The 8,421-nt window shown below is 40.7% G+C and overlaps 1 long non-coding RNA gene across 1 annotated transcript; it reads right to left on the reverse strand.

The window, feature by feature from the left end:
- Positions 1-1,829: 1,829 nt before the first annotated feature.
- LOC128799675 (uncharacterized) lies at positions 1,830-7,048 on the reverse strand. Its single transcript, XR_008434797.1, has 2 exons — positions 2,426-7,048; positions 1,830-2,348 (listed from the first exon to the last, which is right to left on the reverse strand). It is a non-coding gene; the product is annotated as an uncharacterized LOC128799675 (long non-coding RNA).
- Between the last annotated feature and the right edge of the window lie 1,373 nt (positions 7,049-8,421).

Consider the following 8,421-nt stretch of genomic DNA (forward strand, 5'->3'; position numbering starts at 1 on the left):
ACCTCTGGTAGAACTCTGAAGATAAGGCAATAACTAATAAAGTCAACTCAGCAACTGTGCTGAAATCAGCTCCAGCTGAGTGAAAGGCAATTCCAGCAGGGGGAGATCTGCAACTTCCAACTCAGAGACCACTGACCCAAAAGAAGAGAAAGATTGGGATTGTGGACTGATTAGCATAAGAAGCAAGAGAATTGTTAGCCAGTAGTAGAATATTAATTCATAAGAAAACTATGTAACTATTAGCCAATGAACACTAATTCCTTTACCTGCTAAACTTTATAAATTGTAAAATGTTTTGGTAGTCCGTGTGCTTTATTTGTGGAATTCCACCAGGCGCCCAGGCTTGTGCAATTTGAAATAAATAATCAATGTCCCTGTCAACTGTGTTATTATTGACGTGTTGCACACTGAGTAATAAATACAATTTTTGCGGACAACAGTACTCAAGGTGTGGCTGCCCCAGTGCAGCGCAGAGCAGGACAGTCTCCTCCCTTGCCTGATGCTGTGCCTCATGCACACCGGGACAGGGGCTGGCCATCCTGGCTGCCAGGGCACTGCTGACTCACATTCAGCTTCCTTCGACCAGGATCCTCAGGTCCCTTTCTGTGGCATTGCTTTCCAGCCTCTCATTCCCAGTCTGTACGTACATCCAGGGTAGCCCCATCCCAGGTGTAGAATCTAGACCTTGCCCTTGTTAAACTCCCTATTGTTGGTGATTGCCCAGCTCTCTAATTCGTCCCAGAAGAAGTCTTTGAAACCTGATAATGCAAATGGACTTTCAACAACATCCCCCACACTGCCCACCCCTACAAAGAGCTCTTTGTCTTATTAATGTCTTAATGAGGCTATGTGTTTTTAAATCTTGTTAACCAGCAGTTTTTCTGTTTGGTGTTGCCTCTTCTTCCTCCATGCCAGGCTTTTTTGTGAGCATAGACTACTGGCAAAATCAAGATCATATGGTTCCTTTCCCTCGTGCTTGAATTGGAGAAGTTAATAATTTTATAAATGGAGTGAATACGGTATTTGACAGCAAAGTTCTACAAAAAAACATGTTAGCAAATGTTTAATGATTTTTTTTTTTAATGGTGAAACATTATTCCAATTTGGGTTGGTTGGTTGTTGGTTTGTTTTGTTTAATCAATTATATCACACTTTTTAGTGCATTTACAAAAGTCAACTAATTAGTTGCTGATGACACAGAAGTGGGAGATACTGGGCTGATACTGCAGTAGGTTGTGCTGCCATGAGGAAGGACTTCAGCAGGCTGGAGAAATGAGCCAAGGGGAGCCCAAAAATGGTCACCAAGGGAAAGTGCAGAGCCTGGCCCATGGGGAGGAACAGCCTCAGGCACCAGCAAAGACCAGCTGGAAAGCAGCTTGGCAGAAAATGACATGGAGGTGGACACCAAACTGTCCAGTGTAGCAGCAAGGAAAGCAAATGGTATCCTGGACTGCCTTAGAGGAATATTGCCAATTGTAGAAGAAGATCCTGCTTTTTTTATTCAGCGCTGGTGAGGCCACACCTGGAGTGCTGGTGTCCAGCTCTGAGCTCTTTAGTACAAGAGAGACAGGGACATATCAGAAAGAGACCAGCTAACAGCTGTTGAGAGGATGAAGGGACTCTTCCTTCTTAAAAGAGAAGCATCTCTCTTAAGGAGTAGTTGAGTGAGCCGGGACTGTCCAGTCTGGAAAAGAGAAGGCTCAGCTGTTTGCATCTAATGAAACTGAAATTATGACTTAATTTCTCTTATAGGAAAAATGACACAAAATGTTGTTAGGAACAAACGTGTTTTATTGTATAAAATATGTCTTGGAAATAACTTGTTCCAATTAATTTCAATTTGGGTTTTATGTTTTCAAAGGTAGAAAATACAAGATTCTCAAAAACATGGAGCAGAGCAAATAGGGGAATGGGGGTTCTGGAGAATGTCACTCCTTCCTGCTTAGGGGAAGACTCTGTACCCTGTTGCCTCTTCCAGCATGGACTTCCCGTGGAGTCAAAGCCTCCTTCAGGCATATCCACAGGCTGCAGATGTTTGTCTGCTCCACCATGGACTTCCACGGGCTGCCGGGCCACGTCTTGACTCACCATGGTCTTCACTATGGACTGCAGGGGAATCTTTGCCCTGCTGTCTGGAGCCTCTCCTCTGCCTACTCCCCCTCCTTCTTCTCTGACGTGGAGGTCTGCAGTGTTGTTTCTCTTCCATATTCTCACTTCTATTTCCTAGCTGCTGGTGTTGCACAAGTTTTTTTCCCCCTTCTTAAATATGTTATCCTGAGGTGCTACCGTCACTGATGGGCTTGGCCTTGCCAGTGGTGGGTCTGTCTTGGAGCTGGCTGGCATTGCCTCTATCAGGCATGAAGGGAACTTCTAGCAGCTTCTCACCTAGGATGAAGAAGCCACCCTTCTATCCTACCCCTGTTACCTGTCCTGCCAAGTGGGTCTGTCCTTTGAGGCTGTCAAGGCTCTGGCTGCCAGGGACAGCTGTGAGCTGCAGAGCGAGGGTAGGGCTGGGAGTGTCTGTGATGGGCCTTGGCCCTATGACATCCTAGGGGATGGGTCACAATGGGGCTGCTTTTCAGGGCCTGGGCCAGAGGTAAGCACGTGACGGGAGGCTGGGTGAGACCTGGGACAGAAATGTGGATTCTCACCCTGCATCCAGAGCCCAAGCCCCTGCCAGCAGCCTCACCCCTTCTCCTTCTTCCCTTCCCCTTCTCCCAGCTCTGTGCAGCTCCTATACCTGCTCCCCGCTCCTTCCCAGACCCGCTTGACCCTTTCTTTCTCTCCTCATCCAGGCCATGGCTGCCCGAGTGTTCTTTAAAGTGGTACGAAACATCATCATCCAGCACCCGCAGATGGTCAGTAGGGAGCTGGATGAGGCCACACGTGAGCGCATGCGGCAGCGTGAAGAAATGCTGAGACAGGAGATGACTCGGCTGCTGCAGGAACTGGAGCAGGATGACATGGCCCAGAGACACCCGCTCTTCACTGCCATGCTGCAGTGGCAGAGCTGGGCTCTAGCCGTTGTTGTGCTTTTGGGGCTGTGGTGGTGGCTCCGATATTTGAGAAATCATCATAGAATTGTAGAATCCTAGAATGGTTCAGTTGAAGTGACCTTAAAGATGCATTTAACTATCATCTCATTCTAACTCCCCTTCCATGGGCAGGGACACCTTCCCTTAGAGTAGACCAGGTTAATGCCCCATCCAGTATGGCCTTGAACACTTCCAGGGGATGAGGCATCCATAACTTCTCTGGGCAACCATTAACCACTATTCCACTACCTCACCACCCTCACAAAGAAGAATTTCTTCGTAATGGCTAATCCAAAGCTACCCTCCTTCAGCTTAAAGCCATTCCCCTCTTGTCCTAACACAGCATGCCCTTGTAAAAAGTCCATCTCTGTTCTTCTTGTAGGCCTGTTTAGGTAGTGGGAGGGTGCTGTAAAGTCTCCCTGGAGCCTCTCCAGGTTGAACAACCCCAGCTCTCTCAACCTGACTTCATGGGAGAGGTGCTCCAGCCCTGTAATCAACTTAGTGGCCCTCCTCTGAACACATTCCAACACGTCCATGCCTTTCTTGTTTTAGGGGCCCCAGACCTGGACATAAGTACTCCAGATGGGGTCTCATGAGAGTGGAATAGACAGGAAGAACCACCTCCCTCGACCTGTTGGCCACACTTATCTTGATGAGAGTCCAGGACACAGTTGGGCTTTCTGGGCTGTGAGTGGACACTGCTGAGACATGTCAGGCTACTTGTCCTTTCTCAGCCCAGCCCATACTTGTGCTTGGGATTGCTCTTACCTGGGTGCAGGACCTTGCACCTGGCCTTGTTGAGCTTCAGAAAGTTTGCAAAGACCCACCTCTGAAGCCTGTCAAGGTCCCTCTGGGTGGTATCCCTCCTGTCCAGCATGTTACCACACCACACAGCTTGGTCAGTAAACTTGCTGAGGGCACACTTGATCCCATTATGCATGTCACCAACAAAGATGTTAAACTGACTGGTCCCAATACCGATATCTATGTCTATGTAAAGCCCATTCAGCCCTAACACTAAGAAATGGAATAAAGTCATGAATGTTTCATGAATGTTTCGCTGCTGCATATTCTATTCCTTAGCTAACACACTATTTTTTAGCCAAAAAATCTACCATAAAACAAGAAGTTTAATATTGATGCTCAAGACTTTGGCTTCTAAATTTGTACTGAATACAAATTCATTTTGGAGCAACAGATGTTAGGAATTACCTTATTCAGACCTCTAAGGGACAAAATGATATAAGCATCTATAAAAATGGAGAATTAGCAGTGTTATCATCCTCCTATGCACACTTCATGTGTTTGAACACTATTCTGCAGACCTGAAGCCACCATCTCAAACTCCCATCTCATATCAACATGAACGCATAGCATTTTGTTCCCACATCCTAAGAAAGGTGGGGAGGAAAGAATGGGATTTTATACTCTTTTGGATTGAAATTATTTGAATTTCATTACAGAGCATAGGTTACTTTCTTGTTTTACTTACATGCAAGATATCATTGATCACAGTATCTTTTTCCTAAAGCCAAGAACACTTACACATTGCTCTGCTTTCCCTATTTTCCATGCACAGTACAGTGGGTCTACATTTATTTAGCAACAATACTGAGCCCTCTGCAAAAGTTTGCTCTAAGTTCAGAACAGGAGAAAAGTCTACATTTCATGTTACCTTCCTTTTGCAAGATTAATTCACATCGTTAGATCTCCTTTTAGAAAGCTAACAAACCATGTTAGAAGAAAAAAATCTTCAATGGAGAAGCATTGCATTCAAAAGAACATACATCATTGACAGAGACCACAGTTCATTTCTTTGGCTCATTTTCTGTAGCAGCACAAACAAGAGATCTACACATCTTTTTTCCTGTTAGAAGCAAAACCTGGTGCTCTACACAGCTGGACAACCTTGTCAAAGGATTTCAGAGATAATAAATGAAAGGCTTTAATATTTATGAGGAGTAAACAAATACGTTGAAATTATTGAAATTGAAAAACCCCAAAACACACCAATGAAACCTAAGGGAGGAAAGAGAAAGTTCAACTACCTTTAAAAAAACTGCCTTTCAATAGAGCAAGTTCAGTCTGAAGTTAAGATCTCTATTTGTATAATTTGATCCTTCTAGGACTTCAAATAAAATAAAAGTTTTTATCCTATTAAACCATGATTGCCTGGTTACAACTACCATAACCTCGCAAGGTGTTAAATTTTTCAAGTTTGTTTTCTGCAGCCCAAGCAGTATGCAGGCTGGGGCAAGCAAAACTCTTAACTTAAAACAAGGAAGTTGAAGCTTTAGAGAACTTCTTCTATTTATGCAATGTACTACTACAGCTAATTTCACACTGAGATGGACGGACCTCTTCAAATCATCTGCACTTGCACTTGCATGACCTGAACAATTAAGCAACTGGGATTGGAGCACCTCCAGTCATCGAAGACAATGATGTGGCATCCCAGATCTGCAGCATTAAAATTTGTTGGAGCCTGGAAAAAAAGGAGAAGTCATTAGAAAAATATTTCTTTGTTAGGACAAACATTTTATCTTTGTAATGTTTATTTTTTCTTTTAATGAACATTGTATCTTACCTCCAGCAGAGATGACAACGTAGATTTGGGAAATGCAAAATCCTGTCTCCAAAGATGAGTGATAGGAAATAATTCAAAACATCAAGTTTTCACCATAGAGGAAATAACAGCTTGGCAAATTTTCTAATGAAGTTTAACAGATGAATCAAGAATAGAAAGTTAAAAATTATTATATGCTGCTATGATTCAGAAACAGTCCAAAGATGTATTGGTATCTCAGCATTATTTTGTCAAACATTGTATAGATATTTGAGTACTCACACAGTCAATCTTTATTCTTAATTGGGTGTAAAATATTATTTATGTGTTATTTGTCCCTAGCTGATGATTTACATAAATATTTGTGTTAAACTGTTTTTGCTACTCTCAGAGTTTTACCTAGACGTCCTAAGAAGATTTTTAAAGTGGAAAAGGAAGAACTTCCACACAAACTTGGAATAACGAGAAGCTAGTTTGGAGCTTGTATCACCATATAAAATACATCTTGTTTAAATTGAAACAGTATCTGCCATTTTCTCTACTTAGATCTCCAGCTTTGTAGAACTCAGACTGAAAATGCCTCCCTTAAAAACAGATTTAAAATACAAGCTTAATTCTAACCTCAAATGACGTGAATGCAACTTGTCTTCAGCTGGAGAAGAAAGTTCAGATGGTTGTAATTACTAAAGATTGCATGCCATTAGATGCAGGCACATAAATTAATTTCCTTTTATAATAAAGTAATGCCACTGCAGTTGCATATAAGCCCTAAGGTAATCTGGGCTAGAGGAAACAGAAATTCACACAGGAAATGATGCACAAATTTACATTGGAGTTGAATACATGTTTCAGTTGAAAATGAAGAGTTCTGAACACAATACATTTATAATCCCCTCAAAGGACTTAGCCATTTCCTATCTCTGATGATCTGAAGAGAGAAACTATGCAAAACAGAGTAAACATTCTTTGCTGACAGCATTATTACAAGTTGTTATTAAAGGTGGCAATGTCTGACAAACTAGAGATGTATGACCATTAGTGCATAAACCCTGTAATACTTATGTATTCTTTATCATCTGCATTTTTAAAAGGCTAATGATCGATCTTCTTATTTCATAAAGGGAAGCAGACACTAGCTCTGGCAAAAATGCCTTGCTAAAGTTTATGCACTTTTGGTTTTTGAAAAGCCAGGAAGAAAACCCCATTCTCCTGAGATGCAGTACTGTGACCTATCCACTGGACCATACTACTTCCCAGAATACTGTAGTTTTCAGAAAGCCCTCTATGAAGCAATTTTTCATAATTAAGAACAAACCAAACGTCACAGCAAATATTTCGTATGTTAGAGGTTTCATCTGAAGGTCAAAATTAACTTTCCTAAATTACATATTTCCTTGTGGTTATTATTCTGAGGCTCTAAAATATAAAACTACAGCTCATAAAAATACACCCTGAGGAACAAGATACTTCATTAATTCCTTAAAGATTTAACATAATTGTTTTTAACTCAAGAAAAATCTTTCAACTAACTGGATACTTCTCTGATGTCAGTTCTTCAAGACTTGATAAACAAAAAAAGTTCTATGTGCATGCTATTAATCTTATATTTTATCACCCCATATTTTAATAATTTTCAACTCTTAGGGACTTGCACTTTAAAAGGATGCTATCTCAGCTGTGTAGTATTTACATTTTTCTCTGGCTTTTACTTTTTAAAGTATTTGTTTTTATAATTTTATCTTAACCTAGTTTATGGTATGATATACAAAATACCTTATATTGGGATTTCAGTAAATACTTTAACTATAATAGTATCATTAAGATTGGAAAGATCATTGCCCTAGCATTGCCAAATCCACAACTAAACCATGTCCCTAAGTGCCACACATATGTGTCTTTTAAATACCACCAGTGATGGTGACTCAGCCACTTCCCTGGGAAGCCAGTTCCACTGCTTGATCCCTCTCAGTGAGAAGTTTTAATGGTAAAATGAGAGTCCAGTTCTGATATGGAATTTTTGGTGCATAGTCATAAAAACAGATTAAATAAATAGCATATTTATCAAAGAGAAAGTAACATACCAAGCTTATTTCAAAACACTGATATAAAATAAAAAAAAATTCCAAAATTTAGCAAAAGGGAGAAAATAAGTAAAATTATTAATGTTTAATTACATTTACTATATTTTTAACCTTATAAACAAAATAGTAACATGTCAGCAATTAGCTTTACAGCTTGTATTCTTCAACTTTTCATAATCAACATTAAATAATCACCTGGCATTACAGTTCATAATAAATGGAGGGCTACTGTAGAAACACTGCATGTCTTGGGGCAATGGACTACACTGTGCAAGAGTGTCCTGTACCCAGGTTCACGGCAACCTTATACTTTCTTAAGCAAATATATCTGTGACACTGAAGTTTCATGAAACACTGGACAAGTTAAGGTAAACATCAAAATATCCAAAACCAGCTGCAGTCAAAACTTTATAAAGGCACAAGTGATAGAAATGTAAGACTATTATGCTTCATTTACTAAATATCAAATTGAAAAGAGCTCATTCTATTTTAGATGAGCACATGTGCACACACTGCCACCAAAGGCAAGGAAAATGAGACAGTCCCTTGTCAAACAGGTTCTGAACAGGGCTAAGGCAAGTTTTTCAAGGAATACCAAAGATAGACGGTGAACAGAGCTCTTGTAACCAGGTCACAGATGTCTCTTATTCCAGTACTAGAATCAAAGATAATTTATGAAAAGCTCAAGGAATATTTCTTCTGTCCTGGCATGAATGTGAGGTAAGGAACAACTGAAGAA

Source organism: Vidua chalybeata, chromosome 1, assembly GCF_026979565.1.
Source record: "Vidua chalybeata isolate OUT-0048 chromosome 1, bVidCha1 merged haplotype, whole genome shotgun sequence".
Lineage (NCBI taxonomy): Eukaryota > Metazoa > Chordata > Aves > Passeriformes > Viduidae > Vidua > Vidua chalybeata.